At 45.4% G+C, this 16,599-nt stretch overlaps 1 protein-coding gene across 1 annotated transcript in view; it reads right to left on the bottom strand.

Annotated features, from left to right (window-relative positions):
- Itgb3 (integrin subunit beta 3) overlaps positions 1-15,514 on the bottom strand; it is a 64,298-nt gene extending 48,784 nt beyond the window's left edge. The window contains exon 1 of the mRNA XM_070027699.1: positions 15,448-15,514. The gene's annotated coding sequence lies outside the window, so the exon portion shown is untranslated. The remainder of the gene's footprint in view (positions 1-15,447) is intronic.
- Positions 15,515-16,599: the final 1,085 nt, after the last annotated feature.

Here is a 16,599-nt window from a genome sequence, read left to right as displayed (position 1 = left end):
CGGAGTCATGCTTACCCAGTTCCTTTGATCCCTGCTTTTTAATGAATCACAGGTTGATTTCGTGAGAAGCAATGATCTCTCCCATGATACTCCTAACCAAGTCCTGCCACCAAGGGCAGGGTCCCTGGAATACAGAGGAGGAAAAGGGGCTGACTCATCAGAAGTTGGGCTCAAGTTGATTCAATGAGCTTCTGCTCCCAAGCTGCCCCTCCCTCCTGAACATGTGGAAGGAGTCTGAGTCTATGTTTCCAGGCATTCAGAGCCTGGGTTCCAGTTCAGCCTCTGGGGCCCAGACAGTCCTGCTGGAGAAGGGAGGGAGCCTCCCAGATCCCACAACCCCTTTCTTCTCACAGCTCATCCACAGAAGCAAAACAAGGTGGGCAGGCCCTGGTCCTTACTGGGTTGGTTCTAAGGATTCAAGAAACCAATCCTTGGAACATTCTTCAACATAATAGTTAGCACACAGAAAGTGCTGTATAAATGTTTCTATTATCTAAGCTACCTTTTGTGGTGATGGTGGTGGTGGTATTTTTATCCTTAGTCTCAAGTTGTTTAGGGAAGGTGAATTTTTCAGCTTTTTAAAAAAAATATTCTTTGAAAGCACCATTTTATAGAACAAAGGGGAAAGAGTGGGATTGTAGGGCCAGAAAGTATCAGACTAGGGTGATATGAGCAATAGTCAGATTAGATTCTTTTTTTTTTTCTTTTTTCTTTTTTTTTTTTTTTTGCCAGTTATGGTGCCTGAACTCAGAACCTGGGCACTGTCTCTGAGCAGCTTTTGCTCAAGGCTAGCATTCTAACACTTGAGTCACAGCGCCACTTCCAGCTTTTTCTGTTTTTGTGGTACTGAGGAATCAAACCCAGGGCTTCATGCATGCTAGGCAAGCACTCTACCACTAAGCTACATTCCCAGCCCAGATCTGGCTTCTAAATGGAGTTATTTTTGTTCCAAAATCCAATCCAGGAAGAAAGGTTAAGAAAAGAAGGCCACTGGAAAAGACAGATGAAGCCAGCCAAGAAGTTTGCCTGGAAAGTGGGTTGGCACATGAGCCTGATAAACAGAACCAAAAAAGAGACAAAGGATGGGGGCGGGGGGAGAGAGAAGAAAAAAGGAAACAACAAAAGGATTAGAACTAGTGGAAGGCATAATGAGTCAATGAGGGCTATTTTGAGGACAAGATGTCCAATGAGACAGGATATTAGAATGCAGGGACAAGCCACCCTGATTGAGACCACAGGACATCAGAGAGTTCTAAGCTGGAATGAGAGGAGAGAATGGGCTATGCTGTATGTACCCTGGCTATCTGTCCTACAGCCTGTCAAAGAATTCTGGTCTGGATCCTCAACCCTGCCACTGACATGTAGTCACTTCCCAATTAAGCCTATGGGGCTATAGCGTGACTCAGAATATCTGTAATCTTCCATTGATGTTACCTGACTGGGAGAGTCATGGAAGAACAAAACATCTCATGCTTTATAAGCCTTGAAGGTTTCTTTTGTTTTATTTTGTTCTTCTGTGTGCCAGGAATGGGACTTGAATTCAGGGCCTGGGTTCTGTCTCCCTAAGCTTTTTTACTCAGGGCCAGCACCCTACCTCTTGAGCCACATCTCCACATCTGGCTTTTTGCTGGTTAATTGGAGATAAGAGTCTCACAGACTTCCCTGCCCCAGCTGGCTTTGAACCACAGTTCTCAGATCTCAGCCTCCTGAGTAGCATGTTATACATGGCTTCTCTAGTGAAAGTTTATTTTGCATTTATTCCTTAAAAGCAGTTCTGTAACCTCAAGAAGGGACAAGAGAAGAAGGTAGAGTTCAAGGCACACAGCCTGGGCTCTGCGCCAAAAGCTCCAGGAAGCATCACCCAAGGCATTAGGAAGTCAAAACTACTCTATTTCATCAAATGTAAGACTATGGATGGAGGACATATCTGATTTCAGAGACCTTATTCTGTAAGTGCAACGGTACCAACTAAATGTGGTACTTGATAGATTTGAAAACATTTACATATAATTTTCCCTCATCAATATTAAAATATGCTATGGGTTGGATTAGATCCCCCAAGAAATCCCCAAGTACCTGTGAATGTGGCCTTATTTGGAAGCCAGCTACACTCACCACTAAATCACACGAACTCGCCCATGGGGCCTTATTTGGAAACAAGCTAGATGAGGTCATTAGGGGGAAGGGGGGAGCACCAGTCCAATATAATCAGAGTCCTTATAAGGAAAATATCACATGAAAACAGAGATCTGGGTTAGGGTAACACCGCTGGAACCAGGGGACAGCCAGCATTGCTTCTACCACCAGAAGAAGCTAAGATGAGACAGGAAGGACTGAAACCAGAATTTCAGAAAGCACAGTCCTGCTGACACCTTATGTCAGATTTCTATCATCCAGACAGAATACATTTGGGTTGTGTTCATCCACTTTTTGTGGTACTTCGTTACAACAGTCCTAAGAAATGAAGTCAAAAAAATGGGATTGCATTTCCATAGCAGATAAAACATTTTGATAAAACTTGCCCTGAAATACTTTACATGACTGTGGGGGGTGGGGGGAGGGAGAAGCCACCTTGAAATGGAAACTTTGCTATACTTAATCCACTTAATGGATAAAATCAGACGTGTACTTCTGTTAGCCTTATACTTTTCTACCAGTATGCATCCTTGTTTTCAGCATTTGTTGATTCATTTATTCATCCATTCATTTAGTCATTCAACAAATATCCATTGAGCACCTACCTGTGTCACAGGCACTCCCTTAAGTACTAGAGACACATTGAAAAGTTCTGGTTCTTGTGAAGCTTACATTTTAAGCAGGGGGGAGGGAGCGTGGATGGAGGGGGAATGATAAGAACATACACAGAAGAAAAAAAAAGTACAAAAACAGCGCCAAAGACTTAATGAAAATAGAGCAAGACAAAGGAATAGCATAGCAAAAGGGCAGAAAGCGTCCTTTAGAGAAAATGGTCAGGAAGAGTCCCTCTGAGCAGCGAACATTTCAAAATGATGTTAAGGAGTGAATTATGGGAAGAACGTTCCAGAAGGAATCAGAGTCTAGAGCTGGATAGACATCAGCCTGTTGATACTACCACAGAAAGAAAGAGGAAGAGAGAAAAGAGAAGTGGAACAGAGGTCAGAGAAACTGGAACCAGAACCATCAGAAACCACAGGCCATGGTAGGGAGTATGGATTTATTCTCCACACAGCTGGGAGCACTGAAGGGCAACGTTCAGCCTGGTAGCTGAATGTGGACAGACAGGAGGGAAGCGAGAGGGGAAAGAGAACAATTAGGCTGTCATTAAAATAACTCAGGCAACAGATGACAGTGGTTAGGATTTAGAGGGTAGCAGTGGTGATAGTGTGTTGGGTGGTACATGGGCCATGAGGGAGGAATAGGGAGGATTTGGGTCTGGACAGGTCCCATTGCTTCAATTACTAGACATCCTCTTTCACTGACCCTTCAGCCCCTAGCTCCTCCCCTTATAAATAGAGCCAGATCATGTCTGGTGATCATTTCTAATTGGGTTAATTAGATGGCCATGTGCTGAAGGCTGCATGAAGCCCATTCTTGGGCAGAGTCCTGTCTTATGAATAGCTGTGGCCTAAAATTAACCACAGCCAGGCACCAGTGGTTCATGCCTGTAATCCTAGCTACTCAGGAGGCTGAGAGCTGGGGATCTTGATTCAAAGCTACCTCAGGCAGGAAAGTCTGTGAGACTCTTATCTCCTATTAACCACCAGAAAACTAAAAGTGGCATTGAACAGAGGAACCTGGGAACAGTGCTCAGGCTCTGAATTCAAGTCCATGACCAACAAAAAATAAAACTCCCAGTGCCCAAGGCAGTAAAATAACAACACACAGTGAATGTGGTAGGAAAGGGGTACTAGCAGGACACCTCAGGTCTAGACACCTTTGCCATTCAACTGGCTTTATGAAATCAGGAATATCCTATCATCCCTCTGGCACTTTCTCTAAAGCCTCATCAAATCCTTATTCAAGACTGCTAATGTTCCCTAGTGTTTAACAGATGTAATACAACCACATTAGCTGAACTCTGGAAGCAGAGAAAAAGTGTTTCCTTCCCCCTAGGCTAGCTACCATGGGCATACAGTAGATGCTCAATTAAGTTTGCTTCCCTTCCCTTTATCTTTCACTTTGGTCTAGTCCTGAACTCATCACATCCTCCACCTCAGGCTCAGACGTGAGAGTCTCTGACCAGATATAAGGAAGGAATCAGTCTAGCCAGTAGACACTACCCACATTGCTAAACCCATTGTGTGATCTTGGACAAGTCCCTCTCCTCTCAGGAACAACCTTTGGGCTTTTTTTGTGAAAAAAAAATGGTGTTTGACTCCATTATCTTGAATGTGCTGTTGACCCTGGACATGCATATTCCTCTAGATATCAGAAATAATCCACAGAAGGCCTGGCATTCCAAGGCCAATCTCCTTAAACAGTACACAAAAGACCATTTCTTCCTTAACTGCCTGATATTTGGGTCGAATGCTGCATTTCAAAGTTCTGGAAATTTTTATTAACCCTGACCTCACCTCCCAGCTGACTCATTCAGTACACAGAAAAGGCAGGCCTGTACCAACCTCTAGGCCTTAGCCCAGTGATCACTGTAGGTAACCTTAGCATTCAGCTTTCCAGTTCTGGAAACTTCCCCAGGTCATATTTCAGGGTGGGGACAGAAGACAGTAGTATTATGAGCAGTTCTTACTGCTAGCCTAACTTAGTAGGAAAATGAAATGGCTCAACTACTTTGGGAAACAATTTAGAAACATCTATTCAAAATTTAAATACCCAAGCTGTACACAATGATGCATCTGTCATCCCAGCTATTTAGAAGACTAAGGAGGGGGTTTGGGAATGTGTCTTAGTGGTAGAGTGCTTGCCTAGCATGCAGGAAGCCCCTGGGTTTGATACCCCAGTACCACATAAACAGAAAAGGCTGGAAGTGGCACTCTGGCTCAAGTGATAGAGTGTTAGCCTTAAGCAAAAGAAGCTCAGGAACAGTACCCAGGCCCTGAGTTCAAACCCCAGGACTGGAAAAAAAAAACTGAGAAGAGGGAATGTATCACCAGCCTGCACACACACACACACATATACACACACACACACACACACACACACACACACACACACACACACACATACTATATATATATATATATATATATACATATATATATATGTTTGAGCAATACTTTATTTCCCCAATATATGCATATTTTAAAACATGTCATACATCACATGCAATTCTTATTTAGTCATCAGGTGATAGAGCAAGGTGGTATAGCACATGCCTAGCACACAATGAGATCCTAGCTTTATCCCCAGCACCACAAAAAAAAAAACTTAAAATTTTAAGACATTTAAGCCTGAACCATCATTTATGCCTGTAATCCTAGTTCCCAAAGAGGCTAAATTCTGATAACCATGATTCAAAGCCAACCCAAGAAAAAAAGTCTGAGAGACTCTTGATCCCAATTAGTCAGCAAAAAAAAGGCAGAAGTGGAGGAATGGTTCAAGTGGGAGAGCAGCCATCAGGAAAACAAGGGAAGATACACAAAAGTGCAAGGCACTAAGTTCAAGCACCAGTACTGTCACACTCTGGCACACATACACATACACCCACACAATACAATTAAAGATACAGAATAAATGAATGATTATATTCCTATGACCTTATTTGTAGTAGCAAATGACTGAAAATAACTTGAATGACTGCTAACAGGGTGTTATTAAATACACTTTGATAGATCCATATATAACAGTCTGCTTGTACTCGGGAGAATTCAGGTTCTTGGGATAAATAAAGGAAAGCTACAAACTGACACAAAGATTAGTAAGTAAACCGGGCGCTGGTAATCCTAGCTACACAGGAGGCTGAGATCTGAGAATCATGGTTCAAAGCCAGCCTGGGCAAGAAAGTCTATAGGACTCTTATCTCCAATATACCACCAGAAAACCAGAAATAGTGCTGTGGTTCAAGTGGTAGAGCACTAGCCTTGAACTGAAGAGCTGAGGGACTGTGCTCAGGTCCAGAGTTCAAGCCCCATGACAGAAAAAAAAAATTAGTAAGTAAGAATGATTCTATGCTGGGTGATCCTACTTGAGAAATAACAGTAATGAGGTATCCATGCAGGGGAATGAGAAGTAACAGTAACAAGGTATACACAGGGGAGTGAGAAGTAATAGCAACAAGGTATCCATGCAGGGGAAGGTCTCTTGCAATGATTTCCACAGTGGGTCTCCCTAAGGATGAAACCACAAAGAATCTCTGCTTTCTACCCTTTTCTATTTTAGTACTACCTGACTTTCTTTGTACAAGCTGAATTACTCTTTGTGTGTATGCATGCCAGTACTAGAGCTTGAACTCAGGGCTTAGCTTTTTTGTTCAAGGTTGTCCTCCTACCATTTGAGTCACACCTCCAGTTCCAGAATTTTGATGGTTAATTAGATATAGGAGTCTACACTTTTCTTCTGTGGCTGGTTTTGAATTATGGTCTTCAAATCTTAGCTTCCTGAGGAGCTAGAATTACAGGCATGAACCACCCTGACACCCAGCTCCAAATTACTTTTATAAGCTACAAAATTTCAAACTAATTTTAAACTTCATTTGTTCTCCTCCTTTTTCACAATGGTATTCACTAATATAGGCTCCACAGAACCTGCTATGTTTTCTTCCAAGCTCCATTTTCAGCATCAAACCCTGTAGCATCCAAGCTTGGAATGTAGCTTAGTGGTAGAGTGCTTGCCTAGCATGTATGAAGCCCTGGGTTGGATTCCTCAGTTCCACATAAAAGGAAAGAGCCAGAAGTGGCTCTGTGGGTCAAGTGGTAAAGTGCTAGCCTTGAGCAAAAGCAGCTCGGGGACAGTGCCCAGGCTGAGTTCAAGCCTCAGGACTAGCAGGAAAGGAAGGAAGGAAGGAAGGAAGGAAGGAAGGAAGGAAGGAAGGAAGGAAGGAAGGAAGGAAGGAAGGAAGGAAGGAAGGGAGGGAAGGAGGGAGGGAGGGAGGGAGGGAGGGAGGGAGGGAGAGAAGGGAGGGAGGGAGGGAAGGGAAGGAAGGGAGAAAAGAAAAAGAAAGGAAGGAAGAAAAAAGAAAGAAAGAAAGAAAGATCTGGAATCCTGAAGGCAGGCAGGAAGATCGGAATACACTTTAGGGAGGGAGGAGGGCATATAACAAGTCAGTGAATACAAAAATCTCTATTAATAATAAGAATAAATTGGCCAAATCCACTGGAAAAAATATGGTGACTTGAATTAATCACAATGTATCATCCACCTAAAAATTGATTTTAAAATCTGAAATTTAAATTAATTTAATTTTTGAAGTAGGGGCTGGGAAGGTGGCTCAGTGGTAGAGTGCTTGCCTTGCATGTATGAGGCCCTGGGTTAGATTCCTCAGAACGACATAATCAGAAAAAGCCAGAAGTGGCCCTATGACTCAGGTGGTAGAGTGCTAGCCTTGAGCTTAGGGACAGCGCCCAGGCCCAGAGTTCAGCCCCAAAACCGACCCCCCCAAAAAAAAATTGAAGTAGATTTAAGTGTTTTTACAAGAGGTAAGGGATAAGTATGTGAAGTAATGCATGCATTATGTAGTTTGATTTAGCATTTCCTCATATGTGCATGTTTTAAAACATGCATGGGTACAATTCTTATTTGTTGATTAATGATAATAACAGAAAACAGTAATCAATATAAAAGGAAAAAATGAAGTAGAAAAAAGAATTGAAAATTATTGAAAAGATAATTGGAAATTTTAAAAATAATGGAAACAATTTCAATTACTGAATTTGAAAATTAAATGCTTTAAAAAAGAAATAGTAGAAAAATAATAATCATAATCATAATAAAAAATAATTCTGGGTGCTAGTGGCTCATTCCTAGCTACTCAGGAGGCTGAGATCTGAGGATCATGGTTTAAAGCCAACCTAGGCATTAAAGTCTGTGAGACTCTTTTTTCCACTAAAACTACCAAAAAAGCTGGAAGAGGAGCTATGGCTCAAGTGGTAGAGCACTAGCCTTGAGCCAAAGAAGCTCAGGGATAGCACCTAAGCCCTGATTTCAAGCCCCAGGATCAGTACCAAAAACTAAAAGAAAAAAAGAAAAGGGAAAAGAAAAAGAAAAAATAATTGGAAAAAATCTTTAAAAAAAAGCAAAACCAAACTTTGACTAGCTCATGCCTATGGCAGTCTAGTTTGTTCTCAATTTACAGAAGTCTCAGGAACCAGATACCATGCTCCCCTCCAGCTCTGGCTAGCTGCTCAAACACAGTCTAACCTGGAGGAGTTGAGCATGCACAATAGCAGGATTTGGAACCATCAGTGGATCTCATCGACCAGGCTTTCTCTAGCCAAGAATTCCATTAAAAAGAAATTGAAGGTAGACTACAGGGACTTTTAAAGTGGCTACTGAATGTGCCCTTATGCCAGACCTCTGGAGCTTTCTCCTACTGAAAAATTTTACAATATTGATTTTAACCTCAGGACTTCCTTGTCTTCTAAAAGAAACTGTTACATGGAATTCTGATTTTAAAAAAGAAAAACAATGTCTCTCCTTCATCTTCCTCTTCTCTCCTTTTGCAGTTCCTGAGACATTAATACAGATGAGGCCCAGAGATAAGGTGACCTGTTCAAAGCCACCAGTAAGTTAATGAAAAGGCCTGCATAGCTCTGAATCCATGTAGGTCTTTAAATCTTTTTCCTGAGGGTTTTTTTCCTATATAAGAGGAAGTGTTAGAATTACACATATATGGGAGGAAAGTCAGTATAACACACCTTCTGTGTGGTAGTGAGAATTGTAGAGGGATTGAATTAGAAGGGAAATGATAGCCAGGCCAGTGGGTCACACCTGTAATCTTAGCTACTCAGGAGGCTGAGATCTGAGGATTACAATTCAAAGTACACCCACCCAGGCAGGAAAGTCCAGTGAGACTCTTATCTCCAATTAACCACCAAAAAGACAGGAATAGAGCTGTGGCTCAAGAAGTAGAGTGCCAACTTTGGGTGAAAAAGCTACAGCACAGTGCCCTGAGTTCAAGCCCTTGTACCTGCATGAAGAAGGAGGAAGGTGGAAGAAGGAAGAAAGAAGGAAGGAGGAGGAGTCAGAGACAGATGGAGATGGAGATGGAGACAGAGATGAGGAGGGAGAGACAGAGATGGAAGAGGAGGAGGAGGAGGAGGAGGAAGAGAAGGAGGAGGAGGAGGAAGAGAAGGAGGAGGAGGAGGAAGGAGGAGGAGGAGGAGGAAGGAGGAGGAGGAGGAGGAGGAGGAAGGAGGAGGAGGAGGAGGAGGAGGAGGAGGAGGAGGAGGAGGAGAAGGAGGAGGAGGAGGAAGGGGGGACAGGGGAGGCAATGATTTTACTCTCTACTTGACTTATGATGAGCATGACTCATCCCCATTCTTTCTCTGCTTGAAGGTTCAAACATCATCACTAACTGAACAAAGAAGCTGACCCAGTGAAATAAGAAACAGGAGGAGGAAGTAGTCTTTTGAGGGAACATGACAGACAAAAGGAAAGGAAGACTTCTGGACTGCTGTTATTTTAGATAGGCTACCAAAAATAAGAGAAGGTAGAATAAGCCCCAGGTTAACTTAAGGGGATTTGGCTCTGAGGACTGTAACATGCCATATTTGGCCACAAAGTAGCTGTTGCTCTCAGGACCAAGAATAATAAAAGTGTTCACTGTTGTAAAATCTTCACATCTTTAACTATTGAGCAGTTGGTAAAACTAATGGCTTACACATGATTCAAGTACATTTGACCAATAGAAAAATCTAGAAATTGAGAGCTTGGAGGAGGAGATCTGTGGAACACCTGCCTAGTAAGCACAAGGCACTGAGTCCAAATTCCAGAGACAGACAGACAGACAGACAGACAGACAGAGACACAGAGAAATTGAAAGATAGATGGCAACTCCAGGGTTCCATGGATCTTCCTCTCCCCCCGTCCCTAAATGTTTTCAGGGTAACTGTCTAAATACTCAGGAAGATGGGGTAGCCTGGGGTGACTTCTTAGAGCTATTAATACACACAACATAGATGAATCATAAACAGATTATGATAAGCAAAAGGAAGCCAGACTTGAAAGGCTACATACTAACTGTTTTTAATCTATATAATATTCTTTGAAATAGAAAATAGACCAGTGATTAAGGGCTAGATAGGGAAGTCATGACACAGTTGCTGCAGAGAACTTTTTGCAGTGGTGAGAATATTCTGTGCTTTGATCATAGTGATGATTACTTGGCTTCATGCATTTAACAAAACTCAGGAACTGCACGCTCAAAAGAATGAATTTTATGGTATATAAATTATACCTCAATGATCCTAACTTAAAAAAAAAAAGGGAAGAATCCAGGTGTCGGTGGCTCACACCTGTAATTCTAGCTACTTAGGAGGCTGAGATCTGAAGATCGTGGTTCAAAGCCAGCCTGGGCAGGAAAGTCCATGAGACTTTTTCTCCAATAAACTCAGAAAACCAGAAGTGGCGCTGTAGCTCAAGTGTGAGTGCTCACCTTGAGCTGAAGAGCTGAGGGACAGCGCCCAGGCCCAGAGTTCAGGCCCCACAACCACAAAAAAAGAAAAAAAAAAAAAAAAAAAAGGAAGACCAGGCACTAGCTCATGTCTATAATCTCAGATGCTGAAATCTGAGGGTCAAAGCTCAAAGCTAGGTAAGGCGGAAAAGTTCCTGAGACTCTTATCTCCAATAAACCAGCAAAAAGCCAGGGGTAGAGTGGTGAATCAAGTGGTAGGATGCTAGCCTTGAGTGAAAAAGCTCAGGGACTGTTCCCAGGCCCCTGAGTTCAGAGCCTCAGTACAGGGAACATGGACACACACACACAGGATAATGTGTGTATAGGCATGTGTCCTTTCTGGTGGAAAGTCTCAAGTTTCAACAAATGCTAGCAGTTCACAGAGAATGGGCAGGTCCCCTAAGCAGCATCATTTCTCTGACCGTTTGTTCATTTCCCCCAGTGACCTGAGCCACAGCAGGCACCCAGCAACTCTCACTCAGGAAAAGCCAAGGTTGCACAGAAGGGAGAGGTGCTGATGGGGTGAAGCAGCAGCTCAGGCAGAGTGAGCCAAGGGGCTTAGCCCTGAAGCTGCTCCGTCACCCACCGCCACCGCCACCCCACTTAATTATCTGTCTGCTGATTCATGAGCTGTGGTTCCTGTGGGCATGCTTCCTGGCTATTCCTGCCAACAAGGGCAGGATTCCTGGGGCTGAGAGGAGATGATAAACAGAGATCCTGAGTAGAATGGGGAGTCACAGAGGAAAACTTTCTATCAGAAAATTCTAGAGTCATGCTGAGGTCTCCATCCTCATACAGTTGCCTCCCTCCCCATTTCATGGTCCCCCTCACTGCCACTTCTCACCTCAGCCCTCACAGCCTGAGTCTGAAAGGAGTGAAAGAGAAATTTGCCTCCAGGTGGCTCCTCCTAGAAGGGGAAAGGTACACAATTCACAAAGGATCCCCTGATCCTCAGGCAAGAATTTAAAAGTCCAGGTGACTGGGCACTGGTGGCTCATGCCCAGTTACTCAGGAGGCTGAGATCTGAGGACTGCAGTTCTAAGCAAGACCAGGTAGGAAAGTTGGAGAGACTCTTATCTCCAATTAACCCCAAAACCCCAAGTGGAGCTGCAGCTCAAGTGGTAGAGCACTAACCTTGAGTGAAAAGCTAAGGGGACAGCACCTAGATCCTAAGTTCAAATCCCAGCACCAGCACCAAAGAAAAGAGCCCAGGTAGATGACTTGAGGATTTCTAAATATTGGGGGCATTCATTAGTTTGTTCATAGACAGTGTTTTATCACCTCTATGTGCCTTTTCATTGTATTCTACAAATACTTATTTTACTGCCTGTGTGTCAGGCAGTGGGCACTCATGAAATAGACACATCTCTCTCTTAAGGAAACTAAGTCTTTGGATGGTTTTTGTGTCCTCTTTTCCAAAAGACAGGACTTGATTTTTCTCTCTCTCATGGATGGATAAAGCAAATATGTGGCTCCCTCTTCTCCTCCTTAGTCTTGTCTACTGATTCTTTTTTGCCAGTCCTGGGGCTTGAACTCAGGGCCTGGGCACTGTCTGTGAGTTGCTTTTGCTCAAGGCTAGCACTCTACCACTTGAGCCACAGTGCCATTTCCAGTTTTTTCTTTGTATGTGGTACTGAGAAATGGAACCCAGGGTTCACGCATGCTAGGCAAGCCTTCTACCACTAAGCCACATTCCCAGCCCACTGTCTATTGATGCTTGCTGGACCGGATGGCTGAGATACATCAATTCACCAAACAAGAATGGGCTGAAATAAGAGGGGCCCCTCTCTATGGATGCCAGAAAAGAGACCTTCCATCAGTCTCCTGCAGGGAGCCTAGACTATGATCAAGCATGAGATGGTAACATCTCTTGCTTCCAATACACAGTGGATACCATGGATAGGAAGGATAATGACAATAGTTGTCATTTATTGAATACTTTTTATGTACCTTTGTTTCATTTAAGCTGCAAAGCCAGAGAAGCATTATTTTCTCCACTTTACAGATGAGAAACTGAAAGATTAGGTAGGTCATGTGCAAAGGTCACACCATTAATAAAAGGCAGAGTTACATCTGGGTACAGTAATCCTAGCTATTTCAACTGTGAAGAATGGGAGGATCAAGGTTCAAGACCACCCTGAGAAAAATGTTAGTAAGACCTCATCTCAACCAATAATTGGGTCTAGTGAGTGGTACATACCTGTAACCCTGGATACCCAGATAATAGAAGGATCACAAGCTAGACTAGGAATAAACACAAGACTCTACCCCCAAAAATAATTAAAGCGAAAGGGATTGGCCATATAGATCAAGCAGGAGAGCACCTGCCTAACAAGTATGAGACTCAGTACCACCAAAAGAAACTCAAACCTCAGCACCACCAAAATAAAGAGAGACAGAGATAGAGAAACTGAGAAAGAGAGGTCAAATCAAGAATGAAACCCTACATTCAACAGGCTTAAGCCATAGCTGTCCCTTTTCCCACGTAACAAATGGGTAGCTCCATGTCGGTCCAGGTGCTGAGGATTCCTGCTGAGGTCTTCAGTTTCCAGGCTATAAATTCCAGAAGAAAAAATAAGTCTTCAGTTCAGAACTACTAGGTTAGATAAAACTCTAACTTTGGGAAAGTCACAAAACCTAACATTTCTTAGGTAACGCTAAACAGATCATCTTTGTAGACAAGATCTGAAATTCAATGGCCATCCACAGAAAACTTCTCCCTACACCAGACTCCCCTACTCTGAGCTGCCCTCTCTGAGCTACCCCCACTCCCACCCTGCTCTCTCTGCATCTTCCAACACTGTGTGTCCCAACACAACCAATCTACTGTCGTCTGCCATCAGCTTCCACAGTGTTCTAATGATGTCTGCAACCCTGCCACCAACACTGGGGAGAAGATGTCAATAGTCATCATCACCAAACTACCAGTTATCACTCCTGGTCCTAATCACAACATGAATCTCTGAAAGTATCTTGAACACAGATATATGTATGCCCCAGCAGTGTGGTTTTCTAAGTGGATCATTGCTACTATGTGGACCATACCAGCATAAGATATCCTGGAATGGGTGAGAGGTAGAGAGAGAGAAAGAGAGACGGGGGGGGGGGGGGGACTAATGTAATATATCCATACTTCATTTTCCCTGACACTGAGCCAAGCACTATGTTATCTCCTTACTTTCTTCAAAACGTGCAAGGAAATACAGCAATCACACTCAGAAGTGCACATAAAAGCTGTGGATATTAAGGAAAAAAGAGAATGAAATCATAAAATGGGAGTTTTTTTAGGGGGGTGGGTTTTTTGTTTTGGTGTGGGATATAGCCATCATTCGACCTGTTTCAGCCTTTCTCTCTCTCCCTCTCCCCCCCACCCCTCTCTCTCTCTCTCTCTCTCTCTCTCTCTCTCTCTCTCTCTCTCTCTCTCTCTCTCTCTCTCTCTCTCTCTCTCTCTCTCTCTCTCTCACACACACACACACACACACACACACACACATTTCTGTGACTGCTCCCAGACAACCACGATCCCTCCATTGAAACATCCTTGCCCTGTCCAGTGTCTGCGTGTCTACACCTACACATACGATAGTCTTTTTTTTTTTTGGGGGGGGGGGGGGGGTCCGGTCAGGGGCCTGAACTCTGGGCCTGGGCGCTGTCCCTTAGCTCTTCAGCTCAAGGCTAGCACTCTATCACTTGAGCCACAGCGACACTTCCAGGTTTTCTTATTTTTGCTTATGTGGTGCTGAGGAATCGAACCCAGGGCCTCAGGCATACAAGACAAGCGCTCTACCACTGAGCCACCTTCCCAGCACCTACGATAGTGTTAAAGGCAATCGCCCATGTATTTTCAAATAGCTTGTCTTTGACATCAACTTTATATTACCTGTTTTAGAAATCCTGCCTGCAAGGTCTAACTTGTTTTGCCAGTATTACTCTTTTGATATATATATATATATATATATATATATATATATATATATATATATACACATACACACACACCTATATGTATACATATATATCTATTCAATACACATCTATACACTAATACTATTGTATCCTTTGCAACATATAAGCATATACATGTACATATATACACACATATGTATGTGTGTATATGTTGTGTGTATGCATGAGCTCAGGAACGCCCTCTGCAGGAAGGGGCCGGCAGCCCCAGCCCAGTAAGAACCAGTTTGCCCACTCCAGCAAGCCCACCCAGAGCTCCCGCAGGCCGGCCGGTGCGGACAGGACCGCGGCTGGACGGCTCACTGCCCTCCTCAGTCCCAGAGGCGAACGCTGCTCAGGGGGAACAAGCGCTCCCAAGTGACCCCTGTCGTGGCTCCCTGAAAATACTAGACGTATTGGGGGCAAAGTCTGTCCCAGAAACTGAAACACTGCTGCCATCCGGGGTCACTGGGAAGGCAGAGCCGCCCCCCCACACACACACACACATACACCATCCTGCTCCAAAACCTGATGGAGAATCACCAAATTAAAAAGTCAGAATCATAAACTCGGCGAACTAAAGTGCAACCCACGGGGAGTGGGAATGTCCAGCGCGGTGGCGGGCGCGCGCGCGCGGGCGGGCGCGGGCACCCTCTCCACCCGAGGGGGTACCAGCGCACCCCTCCGCCTCCGCGCGGGAACAGCCTGGGAGAAGACCCCATCTCACCTCCGCGGCAGGGATGGGAACCTGACCCCCCACCACCTGAGACGCCCCAGCCTCCTCCCCTGCCCGGCGGGACGCCCGGGCCAGGCGCTCATCCTGACAGCCGGCTTCAGCCCTCCGGGGAGGTCAGCGCCCCAGCCGCCTCCCCGCCGACTCCACGCCAGACCCGTGCCCTCCCGGGCTCCACAAATGAGGCTGCGGCGGGCGCGTCCCGGGGCGCAGGAGCCTCACTCACCTCCGCCGGCCGCGCAGACGCCCGCCAGCGCCCCCAGCGCCAGCACCGCGGCCCAAGCCGGGGGTCGCCCCCGCGCCGGCATCGCAGCCGCTGCCCGCCGCGCTCCCCGCCCCGCAGCCAGCCCTGGAGCCCGCCGCCGCTTCTCCCCTCCAGCAGCGGACCCCGGAGGGGAGGGGACGCGGTGGGTGGGACGCAATGGGGCGGGCCCACGCGCTGAGCTTCCTCCCCTCGGGCCCTTTTCTGGACCCTGCTCCGGAGGGAGGGCGGTGGGAAACCAAGCATGCTCTTGGCGAGGCCTGGCCTCCACCCACGACTGACGATCTGCCAGCCAGCCAGCTCAGGAGGCCGCGCCCCGGGGGGCGGGATAGTGAGGGGGTTGTGGTCCCGTGGGGTCCACACCTGGTGTGCTTCGAGAAGCCAGGCTTCCCTCCACTCCCACCTCTTCCAGGACACCCATTCTGGGTGGGTGGCTCTTGCTCTTCCCCCCGGGATTTCAGGGACACCTTCAAGTGTGGGGAGTCTCATTCATTCATGCTCCCATTCATTTCATTGACAAACATCTGTTGACTTGCCTTTTCAGATCTGGTCCTCGGTCCTTTGTTATTTACAGACTTCTCCCTCCCCCCATCCCCTCCCCCCTTTCAGGCTCATTTTAGTTTTCCAACCTACTGTAAGCCTCTTGGGTGTACTCTACCACAGCTCAAGTTTGTGATGGGCCAGTGAAAGATTTTGCTCTACACGGCAGGGCCATATCCGGGAACCACACAATCAACTGTATTGCCTACAAGTTCAACGTCAGGCTTCAGAACTTCAAGGTATTTGCCTCAAAGCCTTCCTGCCTACCACCCCCACTCCTCATCCAACTCCCTTCTCTTGAGCTCTCTGTCAGGTCTTCTCCAGACTGGATACCTCTAGATGCTCAAGAAAGGAGAAATAGCAGGGCTACAAAGCCCAAAGCCACAGGAAGTTGCTGGGCCAGTGTGGTCTGCCAGAATAGGCAACTTTGGTGATAGTAAAAGCAAGACCAGAGGTGTCCATTCAGAGACGAACTGAAAAGTTTCTCTAGCTTCTAAGCTTCCCTGAGGCCTGACAGCTGACCAGAAATACTCATCACTGCCCAATGTTCACTGCCTTGCTGTGTGAGTGATCCTT

The sequence above is a fragment of the Dipodomys merriami genome, unplaced genomic scaffold (assembly GCF_024711535.1).
Source record: "Dipodomys merriami isolate MVZ:Mamm:240054 unplaced genomic scaffold, mDipMer1.0.p SCAF_19, whole genome shotgun sequence".
NCBI lineage: Eukaryota > Metazoa > Chordata > Mammalia > Rodentia > Heteromyidae > Dipodomys > Dipodomys merriami.
The sequence above is the reverse complement of the archived record's forward strand: the minus strand, read 5'-3'. Positions and strand labels throughout refer to the sequence as shown.